General features: G+C 33.7%; 1 protein-coding gene across 1 annotated transcript in view; it reads left to right on the top strand.

The window, feature by feature from the left end:
• Window positions 1–20,214, top strand: part of LOC138321347 (potassium channel subfamily T member 2-like) — a 95,280-nt gene that overhangs the window by 4,477 nt on the left and 70,589 nt on the right. The gene's annotated exons all lie outside the window — the stretch shown is intronic.

Genomic DNA, 20,214 nt, shown 5'->3' with positions numbered 1-20,214 from the left:
TGTACATTTGTAAATGCGAGATAAAATGTCAAGGTTGATACCAAATTATTTCTATAGTGCAATTTATTTGAAAATACAGTTAATAATTAATCTGAATATTATATAAATAATGGAATCATATGGCATTAACTTCCCTGAGTGGATAGTGCTTATCGATGATACGAGTTGCGTTCCGTATAATATTAAATCCACAATTTAGTCGTATGTTGTCGACTGCAACAAAGTTTTAGGAAGCTGGAAAATGGTGCGGGTAAAACGAAAACATGCATGCAACACAAACTGACGTTTTCTCGCAAGTACCATCCTTGCCACCTCGATATAGATTCAGGGACTTGGTTTTGGGAGACTCTTTCCATGCATTTGAAGACAGGTAGGTTTAATTATTTATTTAACAGAAATGAATGTGAAATCTTCGAAAAATATCAATGAATGGCATTCAGATGCGATACACTATATTATGGAGGTCCCTCATGATTAGTACTTAGCGTTGGCAATAATTTACCGTCTTATTTTAAGACATACAATCTAACGATACTTTCAAATATCTTTGAAAAGAATATATATATGCACTGATTTTTAAGTAAACATTTATTATTAAAGCTACATGCATTTAAATTCAATGCTGTTTATCTTAATTTCATGTTCAGTTAAATTTAATGTAAAAAACATCGACACAATGACCTAATTATTTTTTTTTCCTGTTACTCATCTGCAAATGATAAATTAAATTCACATCAGCTTATTTATGCAATTTTTTTTAATTAAGCATTTTTCATATTTTTTTTTATGTGTAAGCTACATGTAATTAATGCTAATTACAATTACTGTAAACCAACTATCTATATTAATTTGGCATTTTTTGTGCCTAAGGAATTTCTCACACTAACTTAATTTCATGCTTGCTTATATGTGGCATATACCTTAACAAATAGAACATGAAATTTCCAACTTCAGAATTTTTATTTGTACATATCATTAGAAAATTCTTTGAAAGTTAAATAAAATTATAATTATTTTTTCTTCAAAATAAACCGTATTCGACCCAATAAATCCCCATGTCGCTATAAGTGCCCCTCCTCTTTTTGAGGCCACATTTCAATATTACACAAGCATAAGACCAGAACTGTATATGTTTCAGTTTGCAAAAATCTCTTTTAAATAACTTTTCTGGTTTTTTTTTCAACTTTTAAATGCCCTTGGCACTTATTATAAGGTCTTATTTGGTTAATGGGAAATGATATACAGATTGGCATAACATTTATACCATCTATTGTTTTATTGTAGTCGTTGTAGAAGTACCTAATTTACACAAAAACTTGTACAGAATGTATGTTCAGGTTAGTGTGTACTGATTATACTGCTTGTTACCCACATTCTAGTACTGCTAGCCAGTAATATATTGTACTGACTGGAAGAAATCCAGCTGTAGCACCATGCAGGAAGTGTTGCTATGGAAACCTTTAATCATGATATCTTTGTCAACATTAACCTTCACAGGCCCTACTGCCCTAGAGCTAGGTTGAAGTACTGGTATATAATATTATTGAATTTATATTAATGATGATTAACATACCACTTTATGAGTTACAGAACTCTCTACCTTAAAGATTTACAATCTATAGAAACTGGAAATCATAATTGCATGCATTCAGTGTATACCCAGTAACTAGGCAATCTTTGGGTATAATACTGTACAGTACATGTAATATTCTGAAATGGGTTTTTTTTCATCATATATACAAATTAAGGCTATTGAATAGTTTGTGTTTGTGTGCATATATGATATCACAACAATTGTAAACAAAATAAAATTAAGCTATAGATTACTTCCGTCAGCATGACCATGTAAAGATGTATGACACAACATTAATTGTTCAATATGGCAATTGTTAAATGTAATGAAATTATTGAACCTTATCTAGATCTGTACTTTTTAGTATTTTGTTGACAAAAAACGTCATGTCTACCATAGGGAAATACTTTGTCAAAAATACCAAATTACTGTTTCCATTTGTTTCCCGTCTATAACTCCAAAACAGTTCAACACGATCAGCTCCAGGAAATTTTCTGAATGTATCAGACAAATGCTCTAGTTGTCCCTTTTGCTATTGCACACATTCCATGTTAGGTGTTTTTTCTGTTACCATGGAAACTTAGTGAAAAATAGCAAATTTAAATACTGCTTCTTTTTGTTTCCGGGCTATAACTAAAAAACTGTTCAATGCAGCACCTTGAAACTATCTGTATATATCAGATTACTGTTTCCATTTTGTTACCTGATGTTATTTTTATTTCAGTTTTACAATACTCACATACATTTAAAGTTATACTTGAATGATTGTTACTTTGACCTTGATGTAGTTCGGTTTTTATACTAACTGCGGAGTGCAGGGGGGATAATGCCATGCTTTGCGGCTCCTTGTTCTTTTTCTCTTTTTTTTTTTTTTAATATATTTGTTCTTTTTTTAGGTACAAGAACAACATTTAATCCCCCAGAAACATGTTATACGCATGAAGGCTGCCAAGGTTGGGGCCTTGGGCTGGTCAGCCTTCAAAAATATAAACAAATGTCCCCTCACAGGAGGGCTCTCACTCACCACACCACTTACAATCAGACTCATATCATTTATTCCATATCTTCAACTCTGATTTCTGCTTATTCCTGTGAATTTTGGAAAACTGGTCTCAAGAAGTATCTTCTTAAGTAAATAGCTGCAAATTATTGATGGAAAAGGGTTTGAAATTTTACTGTCCATGACTTGTCTGATTTTGGAAGGAAAATTTGGTATTTCAATTGAGTTGAAAGGTTTCTGTTGAAATTATGTGGATTCAACATTCACATTGTGTCACAGCTGGTGATGTAAGTGATAATTCTGTCTGAATTTTACTGCAACCCTTTATTTCCGCATGATGAATTCCTGTTCAAATGTTGTAATGTAAATGACTTATTCAACCCATACCCCAGTCTCTATTTACATTGTTACCATTTATATAAGCCATAATTATATATGTAGTCATCAAGCTGTCAGTCGTGATACTCCAATAATCAATTGCCATGATTCTCTATATTCGATTATGGTTGATGCTAATTGTCATATTAATCTCCAGCCAATTTACCTCTATGATGTGTTCGTAACCTGATAGAATTGCTGTATGCCAAATAATCAGCACAATTTCCAGTAGAATCAATATCACACGTTGATCACCTACCATATTACAGTAATTTTAGTCATCAATATATATACACCTGTGTTCTCCACCATAACTGAAGTTCATGCAGGTGTGTTTTCAATAATGCTTATATTATTTTTTAAGATAAAATTATTTGACTAAAGTAAAGAATGGTCCTAAACCAAACATTTTATAGTTATTAGGAAGCATATAAGTTTGACTTTAATGCAACCAAAAGCAACCTCAAAGTATCAGGTATACCCTCATGTTTTCCTGGTGTTCTTTCCCATTATGATATGTATATAACCTGCATGAACTCTCAGAGTCACACAGGGGATCCAGATACTAAACTGGGCCAGTTTGTTTTTAGTTTTTTTTTCGCAATCATACCGGTATATGGTAATAATTTGATCAGTTGATGAAAATGTGCCATAATTTCTTCTAGGGAAGTTATGAATTTTTTTTATTGTACCTGATAATTAATCCTGATGCAGATACTACTTGTAACAAATTGCAGACATTGTGTATAGCTACTGATAGAGAAATGATTTCCATATTCCCTTTATATACTGGTTTTCCTACCAGCTTTAAGCATGTGAACTTGATACACTCTTAGACTTTCTGGCTGGCACCATGTGCTTCATTATGTATAATTGTTCCACTTGGGAGACTCATTTACTCATATGATCATAGGTCTGAAAGTGTAAAAAGAATGGAATAATATGATCTTCTTCAGGACATTCTCTTGTATATATGTAGATATATTATTAAAAGCATAGTATTAATTTATTTTTCTTTTGGTGTATGTATGCACAATCAGTACTTCATTCCATATATTTTAAATACCGGTATTTTATCTTGAAGTAAAATAAGAAGCTCAAACTTTTCAATGGTGGTAATGGTGTAAAGTTAGTAACTTTAGCAACTGAAAAAGCTGTAGCCAAAAACTTCATCTGGAACATGAAATACAGTGCTATACAATCTTATGAAGAATTTTCAGTTATGGACAAAGCAGCAAGTCATAGGGATACAAAAATGTAGAATTTTTGCTTTTGGTAGATGGCAGTTGATCTCTGGTGTTGTTTAGAGAGCCTCTATCTGTATAATTGCTCAATGCCAGCATTGTGAGTTTTCCTCTGGCCCAGAGATCTCCACAGATACACAATCCTTCATCCCTTGATAGTTACATTTATTGCATATAAATGTATAATACCCACTCTCGTAATTTGAAATAACCCATTGTTTTGCCTAAATGTGTAGCTGGTATCGACAGACAGGCAATCTGTTTTATATTCTAGTCTTACACATAGTATTGCAGCTGCTAGCAGACCAGTGACTCGATCAAAAACCTATAGACCTCACCATGATGGCGTTGATGCAATCAGTGTATATAAGGGTCATGTGAATCAACACAGACCATAGCATACTATTGTGATGAATCAACTGAATCAACCTTGCCTTGTCATGGACTTGGTGTAACTTCTATGAGTCTATTAATCAGTTGTATGTATCTCCTCATAGTAAAGTTAAACTAAATCAACCAAAACCTGAGCACACTTATATACATGTATATTATGGTCAACTTTGGTAGTCGTCCGAGCCTTTCCTACTATTAGGGTCAATTTATTCACACGTATCCTTATAATTCTATTACTATATCGTTAGGCTCAAACTAATATAAGGTGAGTTGAATGACATGGAACAGAGTCTTTCGACCAGCCACCAACTTTTCTATTTAAACAATTCTTCTCAAAATCCAAAAAAGCTCAGAGTTTTTTCAATTGAATGACCTTGACCTTCATTCAAGGTCAAAAGTTACAAAGGCTAAAATTATTGAAAGATTTTTGTCAATAATTAATAATAAGAGATAACTAGAGACCTGATATAAGGCGCATGCTTGGCTACCAAGTTTGTTCAAATGAATGACCTTGAATCAAAGGGGTCAGATAATCTTAAAAAGAATTATGCAATTTCTTGACAATTAATAAGAAACCTAAGATGGGGCTACTGAGTTTTATTTAAATGGACATCAACATTGACCTTTATATTTAAAATTACTTTGGTAAAACATGGACAATTCTGAAATTTCATCTGTTTTTCTGTAGGATAGACCATGATCACAATTGTCATTGTTGGAGGTACATTTATATGATATTTATTAAGGTGAATGAATTCAGATCTTTGTATAATGTATCATGTATCAGTTCAGGGCTTTGTGATCCCTGGCCACCATGCAGGTTGTAATTTTGCTCATGACATTATAGAGCTTATAGAGCTGTCTAATGTTTGGAGGTCTTGTGTTACAACCCTATATAAAGTCTGGCTTTAAATAAAGTCTGTGATCAAACATGGTTACAACTTACAAGAAGTATAAGAGAATATATGTGAAACATGCTGGCTCTAATATTTATTGAGTTTTTAGGCTTTCCCGGAGAGACTAAAAAAGGAGGAATGGGTTTAGCCATTTTGGACTGTTTTGTACTATTAACAGAATATTCTGTTTCTCAATATTGAATTCAAATTTTGAAATGTTATATGTAATGGAGATGCTTACATAAGTGAGTACAGCTGGATGCCAATTTGTGATTGTGTTATTTTCCAGAAAGTGACTCAGATTCCATGCTTTATGCACTCAGTCACAGTAAAGCAAAGCATATTTCTCAAGACAAACATGTATTAATCTTTTACTTATTAACAACATCTTGGTGTGTAGATCAAGATCAGTTATGTTTCATACATGCTAATGATTATCATCTCCTTGCTAAAGGTTTCCATGTACAAAATATCTGCTGATACAAGTAATCGTTTAATGTTTTGATGAAGTTTATAAAAAAGCAGTTCATTTTTTAAATAGTTTCCTGATAACTTATCACACATTTCTGTTGAAAGTCTTTAAAAAATCCATTTGCTTGATAAAATCTGTTTTTCAAGTTGGGTTACGGTATAAGACCTTGAAAATGCATGCATCAACTTAGCGGTGAGCATTCTAAGATAGTATATATATACATCATAATTTGTAGATCAGTACAAGAGTCCAATATACACAGGACTGCTATGTCTCATGGGACTATATTTGTCTTCTGATAGAAAGGATCTTTATAAATGGTTGCTCAACAAGAATTAACACATTATGACTTGTGCAATACCCAGATATATTTATGGTACATAAAATCCTTTGCACCTTCTTCCCGTGCGGTGTATGCTATATTGACCTATCACCTGGGAGTTAGTATTCTTCTGTGTCTCCATACCCCCATATCTGGTGGATATAGGAAGGAAGTGTTTGTATGAAAAAAAAAGAAAATCTTCTGAATCTCCATTTCCCCAAATCTGGTAGCTGTAGAAAAAAAGTGTTTGTATGGAGAAAAGTATATTCACAAAGAAAGTCATTTATGAAATTAGATAACATTTATACATGTAGCTATACACCTCATGCTCGCAAATATTCAATGTCGTAGCATTAATATGTTGTAGCATATATACACAATATAAGAAGCAAAGTCATGTGCGGTACCCAGACTGTTTGATTGAAAGCTGGCGATTCATTAATCCCTTTATCATTTGAAGCAGTGTAGCTTCATCTATATTTATATATATAACAGAGTATATATATATACGTTTTCGTCAGGAATTTATTTTTTTAACTTTTAGATCAACAACATGTATATATGGCATTTTACATTCGGATACCTGTTTTTATGCATGGTCAAATGTTGAGATCTTCTGTTTGCAGAACATTGGTATTCAAAATTCAAACTCAGTATTGTTCAACAAATGTATCACACTTTTGTGTCAATCAATTATTTATATAGAAAAATGGCATTAACAGCATTGTTACTGCAATTGAATTTGTGATTTATTGGTATATAGACATGTATTGATTACTGAATATTTAAAAAGAGATTATGCCAGATGCAGGAACTGCTACACAGCTTTGCCTGTTGTCCAAGCAGAAATAATGATAGTATAAATTGATGTCATTATATTGTCATTTATAATTCATGTGAACATTTACAGAAATACTGGAAGTCTAGAATGGGGAAAACTACGACATCTACAATGCATTCTAGTGTCTGCTATAATTGTCACAGTCATTACATGTTCACCTGGGACTAGACATTGCCGGCTTGTTGTGGAAAACTGTTGATAATACCATGGTTTTATCTCCTGTGTAATATAGTTCTATACTGGTCAGTTCAAGCAAGCCTGGTGAAAATAGCAGTTGTTATTCACAAACAATTACTTCCAGACCTAGTTGTCTATATTAAGACTTTATAGCCAGGTGGTCTTTATACGGAGGTCATGCAAAAGTTGATTTGAAATTGGCCGATATGGAACATAAGATATAGTGGTCTTACTTAAGCAGGTGATCTTTATACAGAGGCATTTGCTAAAACAGGTTTACTCAAGTCTAAAAATATATTTTCATATATTTGTTGTGTTACAAGTGATTATAGAACTCTAATTGAATAATTCTTTTCGAACTGCACTTTATTAGAATAGATTGTGATCATGTTGTAATCATGAGGTGGTAAACTGTAAAAGGTTAATGTCTGTCATTAACTGATAGGGTCATTACTGTCTTGTTGGGGGAAGTATGTTTGTTGATGGACTTATAAAATATTCATACAGGAACTGTTCTAACAAAGTACGCTTCTGTAGGGATCATGGCAGGCTATCATTAGCATTGATTATCAGTGTGGTCATTGTATAGACCCATCTACATAAGTAGGTAGTTAGAGATGGTATGATCTTTAAGTGGACTGGGTCGATCATCAGTGACCAGCTAGCTCAGCTGTAGAGCATTCGGCTAGGTAGTTAGAGATGGTATGATCTTTAAGTGGACTGGGTCGATCATCAGTGACCAGCTAGCTCAGCTGTAGAGCATTCGGCTAGCATTTGGAGGTCCTGGGTTTGAATCCTTGTCTGACCAGGTAGCTCAACTGTAAAGCATTAGGCTAGCGTTCGGAGGTCCCGGGTTTGAATCCTGGTCTGGCTGATACATTTTTTTCTCTCCTGTTACAAAGGAATTTGTCTTTAAAATGGTGATTAAAGAAGCAAGAGAATTAAAATCCTGAATTAATACTCCCTAACCATTTTATTGAGGCTGTGGTTGGTGAAGGGATAATGTGTTCAGTATACAATTACCACCTGATCAGTAGATCTGTCTCTCTTGAGACATGAGTTTGAAATCCATATAAAGACAATCAGAAATGTCCATAAGACCAACCAAGGGATAAAGAATAAATTAGACATGTGGTCGTTTGTGATTATAAATACACAGGCCAAATTTTGTTAAAATTAGCTGTTTTGAATATTATCCCAAGAAATTGATCTTTTTTAAGTAGATGGTTCTTATACAGAAAAAAGCCAAAATACCTGGTAATTTTTAATCAATGCAACTACAAAACAATTCACTTAGTTTTCAGCTCAGCCAAGTTTCTCTACATTGCAATTATAAATGTGTCTTACAAAACTTAAGTGATAAATAAATGTTAAGATTAATTTGATAATTCAGGCAAAATCATAACGGTTTCTTCAGTATCTTTTTGGGATATATCCAAACTTGAACAGGTACTTATTTCATCCGAACATTCTCCGTATTCCATCTTTGCATATCACAGATTTAGCTCCCTTACGGATAGGTATTGATTGTTACTTCATTATTTTATGAGCGGAATTCAAATCAATTTTCCGTAAAGTATGATGTTATCCTCACAAACACATGACGTCACAATCAATACCTACCCAAAAGGGCAGATAACTCTGTTATATGCAATTACAGAATATGCCAACATAAAATCTGTGGCTTCTGTTGCATAGTTTACATACAGCTCCAGTTTGATCAGTCAATAATACAAATGATTGTAATGTTTTTAGGATATCGGACAATTAATCTATAACATTCAGTATCCCCTCAATAACAGCTTAGAGTTATGTCATATTAACCTCGCCATTAACCTCGCCTTCATCAGAATTCATCAGAAATGTTTTTATTGGAGTAAACCAAGGAAATTGTCGTCGTCAGTGAAACAACCAGAGGGAAATATCCATGTAACCATAGCAACAAAAAAATAACCTCTGTAAGGGAAAATAACCCATCAAAGAATTTTGTTATAGAGTGCTAATGTTCATGGCTCTTCATTGCATTAATTAACATATCTCTGCAACTGTTTAGTTGGTCATAATTATATAGAGTAAAGATTTTTCTAAAACACTGAACAGCAAAGATAGGATTATAAAGAAAATTAAGAATATGTACTGCAAACTATATAGATCATTGAAACAGTGATTTACCTGATAGCTTTAATTAAGCAGGGTTGTGTAGCTGTTATGATTAAATATGGCTATTTTTCTGTAATTTGTCATTACTAATTTATTTTGCTGTTAATAAGAATTAAAAAAAAAAAAAAAAAATTGATGATGGTGTTGTTTTCGATTATCAAAATGTTTTACAATCCACAATGTTAGAATTTCTCTCTGAGATTTTTCTTAGAATTTTAATAATAGGCTGTACATGATCATAGGATATTTTTCTAGGTATTTATTCTTGTGTAACTGCTGATATGTCCTTATCGTCAAGATTTTCAAAAGACTTTTCATTTAGTTGAAAGTTTCATATATTTCATCAAAGAAGATTGAATTAATGAAATCAATATAAGAATTGAGAGCGAAAGGTTTGATGTTGACAGTTAATTCTGTCTGTTTTGTTTTGACTGTCTTTCAAATCTTTCATTGCAACTTCCCCATTTATTGATTTTATGTTGACTTTAGATTAAAAACAAGAAGTTTATTTACCAAACTGATGGAATTGGGTTCGTCTGATCCTGAAACCAAGGTCTTATATACAGACTTATACTCAGACAACAAACCTTGACATTTAGACTTGAGTGTAGACCATGTAGGTAATTAAGGACAATCAATCTAAATCCCTGGTGGGATCTGTGACTTAGAATTTGATTGATATTCAAGCAATGACACAATCTGGAAGGATGACAGGCAAATTTTAATATGTCTGTTATTTTTCCAATAAAGAGGATTCTGCTTGTTTGCGTAGGGTGTTTTCCAGAAAAAAATATGAGTATAACCTGAGTATTCAAGTAGATGGCATTTTGCACCTCTGGTTCACCCTACATACATGTGAACAGGCAAATAGATATTATTTCCTTCACTTGATAAATGCATAAATGATTAACACTTGAAACAACCAACAAGTAATAATTTTCAAAGTTTTAAATCGATTTTAATCGTGTAGCAACCATTTTCAAAGATGTAAATAATGTAAGTAATTATCTTGATCCCCTTAGATCTTTGTTTTGTTATTTTCCTGGTACATGTATACATGTTATATTCTGTATGCATATGGTTACCACTAATTTCTGGTAGGTTTTTGGATATCTGTTAAATATTAAAAAATTATAATATGAATTTGTACTATTTGATAACGTCCATTGTTTATTCTCACCTGTATGCTGAAACTTACGTAGGGCAAAACAATTTAATTTATTGTAACATTCTTCTGGTGATTTTGACCACGGTTAAAACAAATGTATGTCATTACAATTGAGACAAATGGGAAAATGTAATGGAATGAAACATCATACCGCTTGTTAATACATTTGTAGAGAAAGTTTTTAATTGTCAAGTTGAAATTACATTTTTTTCCTGAATTAGATACATCGTTTGGATTGACTGGATATGAACACTTTTCCTGAGATTATGAATAGTCAATACATACATTATTGATTCCTGGCAGTAGTTCAAACTGTCATTATGCAAAATTCTGTTCAAGCATAAATAGACAGAAAACTTGTGAAATGAACGTTGTCAAGTATGCATATGCATATTACCAAAGAAAACAAATGTATCCAAGCGTTCTATACTTATATATGTATGAGCAAATATTTTAAACAAAGGTAATGGCCATTATGTTTCTGCGTTATTGTTTCAATACACTACAAGAGGCATGTAGTTGTAAAATTTATGGAACACACAAATAAAAGTGCTCTCTGCAAAAATGATGCAGTACTGAAACCATTATCAGGGACCACCTTTGTGTAAAGACCACCTGCTTATAAAGACCACTTTCTTGGGTCCCAAATGGTCATTTTTAACACAATTTGGCCTATATATAAAGACCACTTGGCTGTAGATCTAGAGACCACTTTTCTTGAAATTCTCTGTGAGTGGTCTTTATAGACAGGTTTGATTATTTCTTTTTCATTTTTCTTGACTTCAAAGCTTAAGTCTCTCCTTTTCTTTAGGGGAGACAAATAGATAATGCGTCATGCATGATCACATTATTAAAAACTCCTACAACATGATATGACCGTTGAGGCACTATAGATGTAAACATTCCTGTACATGTCCTTTTACAAACAACCGTGTAATGCTGTCTTCCTGTTTAGATCAATACATTTGATCATATCATGTTTGTATCTCACAGAACCCATTACCTGGGATTACACGCATACTGGTCAAAGCAATTAGATCAGCCAATCAGGATCACTCTCATTGATTTCTGTGGGACCACACTGTAATGCTTGGGTATATAGATCCCGTAGACAAATAAAAAGATTAATTTTATTTCCAGTTTTAATTGCCTCATATTAGCCATTGTTATTAATGTATATACATTTTTTAGTTCAAAATTAAACAATAAATCTATAGTAGTATTTAATTTTCACTTAGAGAGCATGATCTATGTTCTGGAATAAGAGTATTATTACTGCTTCTTTCATTATTGCAATAAAATTCATGTTTTCACTAATTAATTGAGAAACCTGATAAAACTAATTATTTCTCCTACTTTGCATTCTAGAGAGTGAGCTTCATATACAATCTGACATCTACATGCTTCATAGATAATGCATGAAGATCACAGACATTGCAAAAATGGCTGGACATTCGGACTGGCAAGGACTATGAGTAAGCCGGACCAAATAAGATTTTGCCGGACAGAACATTAAAGTAAATTTTAAAAGTAAACACAACTTCCTGCTAAATGGTATTCAGGCAGCTGTTTTCATGATTATTTTATGCAGTTTAAATTCTACATTGCTGTGGGTTTATAAAAAACAATTTTGTTAAATCAAATGTCAGCACTTTTGCCTTTTCTACTGACTTAATTCAATTCGGGTTCTCAATAATTGGGTCCGGTCAATCCGGACCCGATTTTTAAATACCCTGTAGGCAGTCTAACCAATATCGCTATGTCTGAGATCATGAAATGGGTTTTAGTCCTAAACAGTTACATCATAGTTGATTGGTGAAATCTTAACTTAATTACCGGGTAATTTAAATTAGTCTCTAGGAGCTAGTTCAGTAATTTCCACCTTGAGTTTGTAATTTGGTCTCCTTTTAATTGCCATATTAACTTATTTTCAAATTTCTGTTATACTATTATGATATGACCAAAGTGTCAATAAAGACCCAAAGTAGGTTAGATGTGTATTGTAGGGACCCTCTGGTTTAGAACCTGTATATGAAAAAAGAAGTCGACAGGATAGAGTTGCTACAGCACGTTGCTGCCAGCTTCCCTAGTCACTAACCGTAATCATAACACCTCAGGTATGTCAGTTGATGTAAAACCTTTCAGCAGTGCAGCCACGGAGATTGCATGAAATGTGTTATACTGTCCATGCTCCACAAAATATACTACTGCAAAATTGCTGTTTCTCCTAAACACTTATGTAGGCAGTTCCCACGATCTGACAGTCAAGGATTGCTGTACAAATCGCACTGCATTCCTTTTAAACTATCTCAGGTAGAATGTACTTTAGGAATGAATCTTTCTTTCTATATATAATCTCCCATTGGAGTTTAACCTTTTATATTCACATCTGCAGATGGTTATATCCTTTTTTGTTAGCTCTTGTCCCTGTATTTCCATCCAACACCTCGGGATCCACTGCCCCCAAACCCACACTCCCCCCCCCATCTCCGGATCCCCCCCCCCAAAAAAAAAAAAAAAAAAAATTAACACATCCCCTGCCACCGAATCCATGATTCCCCTGCCCACTAAACCCATGTTTCCTTACCCCCAACCACACCCATCAGTCACACATTAGAAGCCTCGGGTTTTACTACATTTTGTGACCCTTGGGTAGAATATCCCTATCCTTCATATCCACATATGACAGAGTCTTATAATCTTGTTGCTATGGTGATTGAGTCATTAAACGAAGGTAAATTCTAAATTAAAATATAACTGATACTTCATTTCTTACAATAACTGATTCCCCTAAAAACATTCTCCTCCATCCTGTTATATCGCCACTCAGTCTTCCCATGAATGGTTATGCTGTGTGATAATGTGGCCTTGACTGGGAATCCAAACAGACATGGCTTCTTTTCCAAACATTGGCCTTATTTTCCACCTGAGAACATTGAATAATTGGTGTTATGTTGGATCTGAATTATTGAATGTGGTCTGAGTAAACTACAAATTGATTTGTCCCTAGTCAGTAAGGTGATACAATTTGTTTATTTTAGTCCAGACGTTTACACTAGGATGACTCTGGGCATGGTTTCTAGTACGGAGACAGTGATTAATGGTACTGCAGCTGGAGAGCGTTGACACAGCACGACCATATATGGCTTAACAAATTTGTTTTACTCTAATTCCAGTAGGACATGCTGAGGTATAGGAAATGTTGTTCTACCTTTAACAGAATGCATTTTTTATTGATGCCACAAATTTGAACTGACATAGGCAATGGCAATCTGAACAAATGCCACAGAGGACAACAAGTTTCATGCATCACCTTCTGAAAAATACAAAGGGAGATAACTCTAAGAAGTTATCCATGGGACAATGAATCTTATAAGATGATTGGACTAGTAGTTCACGGGACAATGAATCTTATAAAATGATGTGACTAGTAGTCATGAGACAATGAATCTTATAAAATGATGTGACTATTAGTTCAAAGAATAATGAATCTCAAAATGATTAGACTAGTGGTTCATGGGACCATGAATCTTTTAAAATGATGTTACTTGTAGTTCATGAGACAATGAATTTTATGAAATGATATAATCATATATAGTAATTAATTCTGAGTAAATGTGTAATAGATTGCTGGAAATATTCCAGCTAGAAAATTAGACAAAAGACAGAATTAATGATAGGGAGCTGTTAGACTAAAGCCTCGTTTATCTAATAAATGTTTCAGTATTTACTACCAGGAGAGTAAAGGCTGGAAAGGACTACTGTGTCTGTGTTCTATCTATAGGCCCAGGTAAATCAATACTGGAGGGAAAACCATTCATACTAATAGTCAATAGAATAATAGTTTTCCTCCCTTTCATATTCATGCATCTGATTTGCTAAATACCAGTAACACATATAAGTTTTACACTCACAGTACCTTTACATATCAAACAATGCATTAAAGCACCATATACCTGGTGTAGCATGGTACGTTGATTCATGATATGTTGACGGGTCAATATGTCATTATGGTGAAATAACGCTAGTGTAGGATGGTATTTTGAATCATGGTAGGTACCAACACCATGGAATAAAGATACATAACATGTACACTATTCCATATGAAAAGCATGTTACAATTAAAAAAATCTTGGCAGTTCAATTAGCACCATAACAAATAACACCACTACATATAAGTGAAGTATCATACCAAATGGTTCCACACTGTTACGAGGATTGAATGCCATGACATTTGACAGGATGAAGGCTCACATGACATGAAATAATGGTTTCATAGAAAAATGGTGACAAATTATGCATGGCAGCTTATGTATTATCCTGATTAGGCATTGCCTAAAACTGAGTAATAATATCATGTCCAACATCATAGCCGGTTTTGGCGAACATGCTGTTGAAGTATAATGCTTGAGCTTGAATATGGACAGAGCGGAAATTACCCACAGATTGACATTTTATTTAAATCATCGGTATATCACTTTGACATAAAGAAGCACCATAAATTACATTATATAAAGTGACAATTCAGTCTAAGAGCGTCCGCCATTACACATTGTGGTCGGACGTCTTGTATGCCGAACCCTGGCCCTTAAATTGCCAGTGCAAAAACAAATTTTTTGTCTAGAACTACTTAAATCGCTCTTACAGTAGTGTGTTTACGTTATTAGGTACATATTCTTGTCTAAATATAATTTCACCAACTCCTCAGTGGTCATGTATTGCATTTGTTTAGCGTACGTGACTTTGGCTTGGATATGGGTACAGCATACATGTTATACTGCTTAAGCATATTGATCAGCAATTTGGAGTTTCAACGGTATCAATCAAAATACTTAAGAATGTCATGGAATTTTTCAATATTTCTTGTTGTATGTTTCATAAGGAAAGTAGAACAATACTTTTATGTCATATTTTGCTTCGTGGTTGTGTAACAGAATTAGTCTCATTCAATTGTCCTTTTAAGATATTATTATGGCATAGACAATAAATCGGATATTTGTTGGGACAACATAGATGGGTGAAGGTAGTGTAATTACATCATGACCACTGGTTTTACTCTCAAAACATTACAAATAATCATATAGCAACACAACTTTGAGGCATAAAGAATCACAATTACATTTTCAAATAATGTACAGTGATATATGAAATAACATTTTGATATGTTAAATACATCATGACTTACAACCATTTAGAACATCTTAACCTAAAGTGGATTTCACTAGATGTCCTTTCTGAGTCTCCAACCCTTACTGTTGAATTCAATCATGGAGAACAAATTATCTAGCTTTAATTGTTTGTATAACCAATTGTAATAGAATTACATTCTGATTTTCAATAATTCATATTTTTATTGCCATTAGACTGTCACCTACTACCATAGTGTATCAAATGTTCATGTAATTTAAGGAAAATGGAAGAATTCTCTTATTGTATTTTTCACGTTTATTATTGTACAATGTAACATCTTATTACCTGTTGATGTCCTATTTGTATAAACATCCCCAAATCATCTATTCTTTCCCTGATATAGGTGTTTGTATATGTAACGATATACAGTACCTGCGCCACTCCAAAGAAAATAATACATTTTATAATAAGGGTGGATGATGAGGATATATTGATTAACTAGGTGTCCAACAAAGCCAAGCTGTCATCGTTATTAATAGTGTTACCTGTGTGGGAAAGGTGATATAGAAATATGATAACGAAACATTGACTGAACCGTCAAAGGAGTCAAGTTGTTGTTAGTGCAGCAAAGCAATATTGGAAAAATGTTTGTGCTGGCTAGTTCAATTGTGTGTTTGTTGTGTACCAGTGAGGTTGTAGGGAGATGGATGGAGAAGGATTACCTTGGAATGTTACCCCGAGTTTGACAATTAAGGTTTGATACATATATTTGTATACCTGTGGTATAAAGCTACCTAGACTTCTTGCAATTGTAGAAGAGTGCTGTTATTCTAGATCATGTTATTAGGTTGGCAGATTTATTGCATATCGTTTTGATGACAAGTTACAATAATGCTGCTTTTTTGGTTTGTGACAGATATAGATATAACATGGTCAGGAGATTACTTTCTGTGGTATTTTAGTGGTTTTAAATGATTTCCTGTCATTTGGTTGAAATGTCATTTTGATTAGGAATTCTCTTTATTTGAAATGACTTTGATTAGAGTTTAACCATTTGATGTTTTAGGAGAGTTTTGGCCATTTGCATTTACCCCAGTATTTTGATTTTCTCGATTCTGTCATATGCTGTTGTATTCTTTAAGGTGTTCTTACTTATGCTGTTATACGGGTAGACTAGAGTATATCATGCTTGAATATGCAGATTTTGTTGTAATAATGCTCGAACTCTACCATGGCATATTTTAAAATACTTTTTTTTGAAAATTTTTCTTTGTAGATATATGTGATATTTCTTTTGCTGTAGAGATATTCCAAGTTATTGGCCAGTAATATATTGAAAAAAGATTGTAATGAAAAAAAGTAGTTTTGTGATGCAATTTAGATCAAAAGTTGGTCTGTTTTCTTTAAACTCATATTTGACAAAATATTTACATGAGAGATATGGCCATAATTATATTTCCTATTATTTACAGGAGAGATATGGCCATCCTAAAATTACCATAGCTGTTAATTAATAGCATGTTTAGCCTAATTAACTAAGTAACAAACCAACCAAATTATTTCTATAGATATGTATACAGGTGGCTGAATTTGAAGCTTGAGCCGCTCATTAGAAGTATCATGAATGAATGAGTGTATACTTTTATGTTTCTCTAGCTCTTGGTACAATTGTTTCATACAAATTAACGACAATCACAGTTATTGCCTTGTATTGATGTATTGGTAGCACAATCCCTTTACCTATCTTTGATGTGCACTCAAAGGAAAAGTTTGTGATAACAGAAAATTTATTGTTTTGCTATTGGTACTGATGAGTACAGATTCACTAAATAGCTAATATAAGTCGAAATTAATGGCACAGATTAATGGCAATAGATAAGGGGAGACAACTGAACTAACCAGATACATGTAGATTATTTTCCAGAGGTTGAACTACAGTTACAGTTGAATTGATTTCACACTTTGTTAACTGAAGGATAGCGTGTTACAGAAGGAATAACACAAGGAAGGTATTCAGATCCTATGGTAACAAATCCATTTACAAAATCTTACAATATTGTTTTTAATTGGGTTGATTGATCGACCAGGTAGCTCAATTGGTAGAGCAATATAAAGCATAATTGAACAAGTGTTAATTGCAGGTCCCTGGTTGAATTTTGGCCTGGCTGTACATTTTTCTGAGTATCTGACATTTGATGCTGTGACCAAATCTTGCTTCAAGTGATGTACATACTTGACTTGATAATTACTGGAACCTCATGAGTAGTGTGTGTGTATTGAATCACTGGTAACCCAAAATGTGTTAATCTTGCCGAAACTTGTTAGAATAACGGCAGAATACTTAATTTTTAACAAGTTTCGGCAGGATTAGCATATGTGCTTTTTTATTCAGTATTAACCCTTTATATTAAGACTTTTCCTCAGAATTCCAATTCGATTAATAAAATTAAGTATTTCTGCCGTAAAATTAAGTATTTTTCTGTCCGCCGTGGGTCGTGACGGCTGACGGCCGAATAACAGAGGGTATCGGTCACAATTACCCAACTTCGTTACGTGCACGGCTATTTATTGCTACATTGTCGGAGGTTGGGAATCGCCAAACTTTTCCGATGCGACGGTGAAATTAACAGATTCGGCGATAGAATTAAGAGTTTCTGCGTTTATATTCAGTGTTTCTGCATTTATATTCAATGTTTCTGCGCTAATATTAACACATTTCGTCGCTTACATCGAGCGGGCGAGCCGAGCCGTGACGGCCGAGCACAAGGCTTACACAGGTAAACTTTACCTTGTGAAACGAGACTTACAGTACGTACAGCCGCCAGCCGATTGTACCTGTAAAATAATTATGTTTACAATTCTCTTTTCCCCTTTAAAAAATACATATAACCTCATTATCCTATTCTCCTATCTTGTGTTGTTTTCTTTCCCGCGTCTCGTCATTTGAGCTATGCATTTTGCACCTTTTTTCGGAAGAGTTCCGATACGAGCGGTAACAAATGAATAACTGTCAAGCGGTAACAAATGAATAACTGTCTAGGTTATGTGTAAAATATGTGTATATACACGGGGATTAACTATGACAAACAAATTATGTGTTTGATTATGTGCAATTACATGTATGTGTGTATTCTTCTCACAAATTTGAATTGTTGACGATATTAAAGGCCCACTACCTTTCCGGAGCAAAATTTAAAGGTTTCTAAAAATCATAGATAACATAAGAAAATATATATCGATGGCCTAAGATGAGATTATAACATGAAGCTGATGCAAGTTTTCCTGAGTTATATATGACAAGGATTTATAAGTGAGAAGGATTCGTGTCTGTCTCTTTACACTACTAAACACCATGCGAGACGCTTATGAACCGGGAATAAAAACCGTTTTTTCTCAACAAGTACTTGTCTTATCGAGTCAAACGAAACACCAATGTAAAGTAAATTAAATTTCACAACGTTTATAACTTGCTTTAAAGACGGAAGATTTAGAAGAAATGTCTTAAACTATCGTTAAAAAAAAATACGACCGCTCATGAAATGGCAGCACGCTTCAGAAAGTAAGACGGTAACCCTCGCACCCCCATGCTACATCAAAGGCTGCGGCGGCGGATATCAAAGGAAATCAGTCGTCGCCCAACGTCACGGTCAGTGCACAAACACAAAAGCGCCTGCGCTGTCTTTGCCTAAAACTCCGTGTGACTTATCCTTCTCATATACGTCCTTGTATATGATGACAGTTGAGTTTCATTTCACTGTTTTGCCTTCTGGGGCAGTGATAGTCAACTACCGCGCGGCATTTAGGACGACGGCGGGAAACATAAGACGACCCGCGTTATGAAAATTAACATTTTATTTATTTAAATTAAATTGTTCAGAAGGTGATGATAAGTGTAGCATTACCCGGTAAGTTGATAACTATTGCGACTCTACAAAATTATCAATCTCGTTTTACATTTCTATTTAAAAAATTAAAAGCCGTTTCGGAAAGGTAGTGGGCCTTTAAAATAAGATCGTTTTCCATAAAATAAATAAATATTTGTTATTTACAGACGTTTTGAAAGATATTTTGCTGTTGCCTTTAATTGTAAAATGCTGATTAAGTGTTATACATAATGATCTGCTTTTCAGGTTTGCTGAATTGATTTGATATACATAAAACGACTGATATCATATTCTGGTAATATTTGATGTACTTTGTTGCATGTGATTCCAGTATTTATTTATTTCTGCGTTTATATTCAATGTTTCTCCGTTTATATTCAATGTTTCTGCGTTTATATTAACACATTTCGTCGCTTACATCGAGCGGGCGCGCCGAGCCGTGACGCAAGGTAAGCCTAGTACTATACATGTAAACAGCATATATACGTATACGTTAGATCTACAATTTGAGTTTTTCGAGTAAATGGTTATTCTAGCTTTATGATGTAGATATTTTCAGTTTCAAAACATTCCATT

The sequence above is a fragment of the Argopecten irradians genome, chromosome 4 (genome assembly GCF_041381155.1).
Source record: "Argopecten irradians isolate NY chromosome 4, Ai_NY, whole genome shotgun sequence".
Classification (NCBI taxonomy): Eukaryota; Metazoa; Mollusca; class Bivalvia; order Pectinida; family Pectinidae; genus Argopecten; species Argopecten irradians.
Note: the sequence above shows the minus strand (reverse complement) of the source record. Positions and strands in the feature narration are given on the sequence as shown.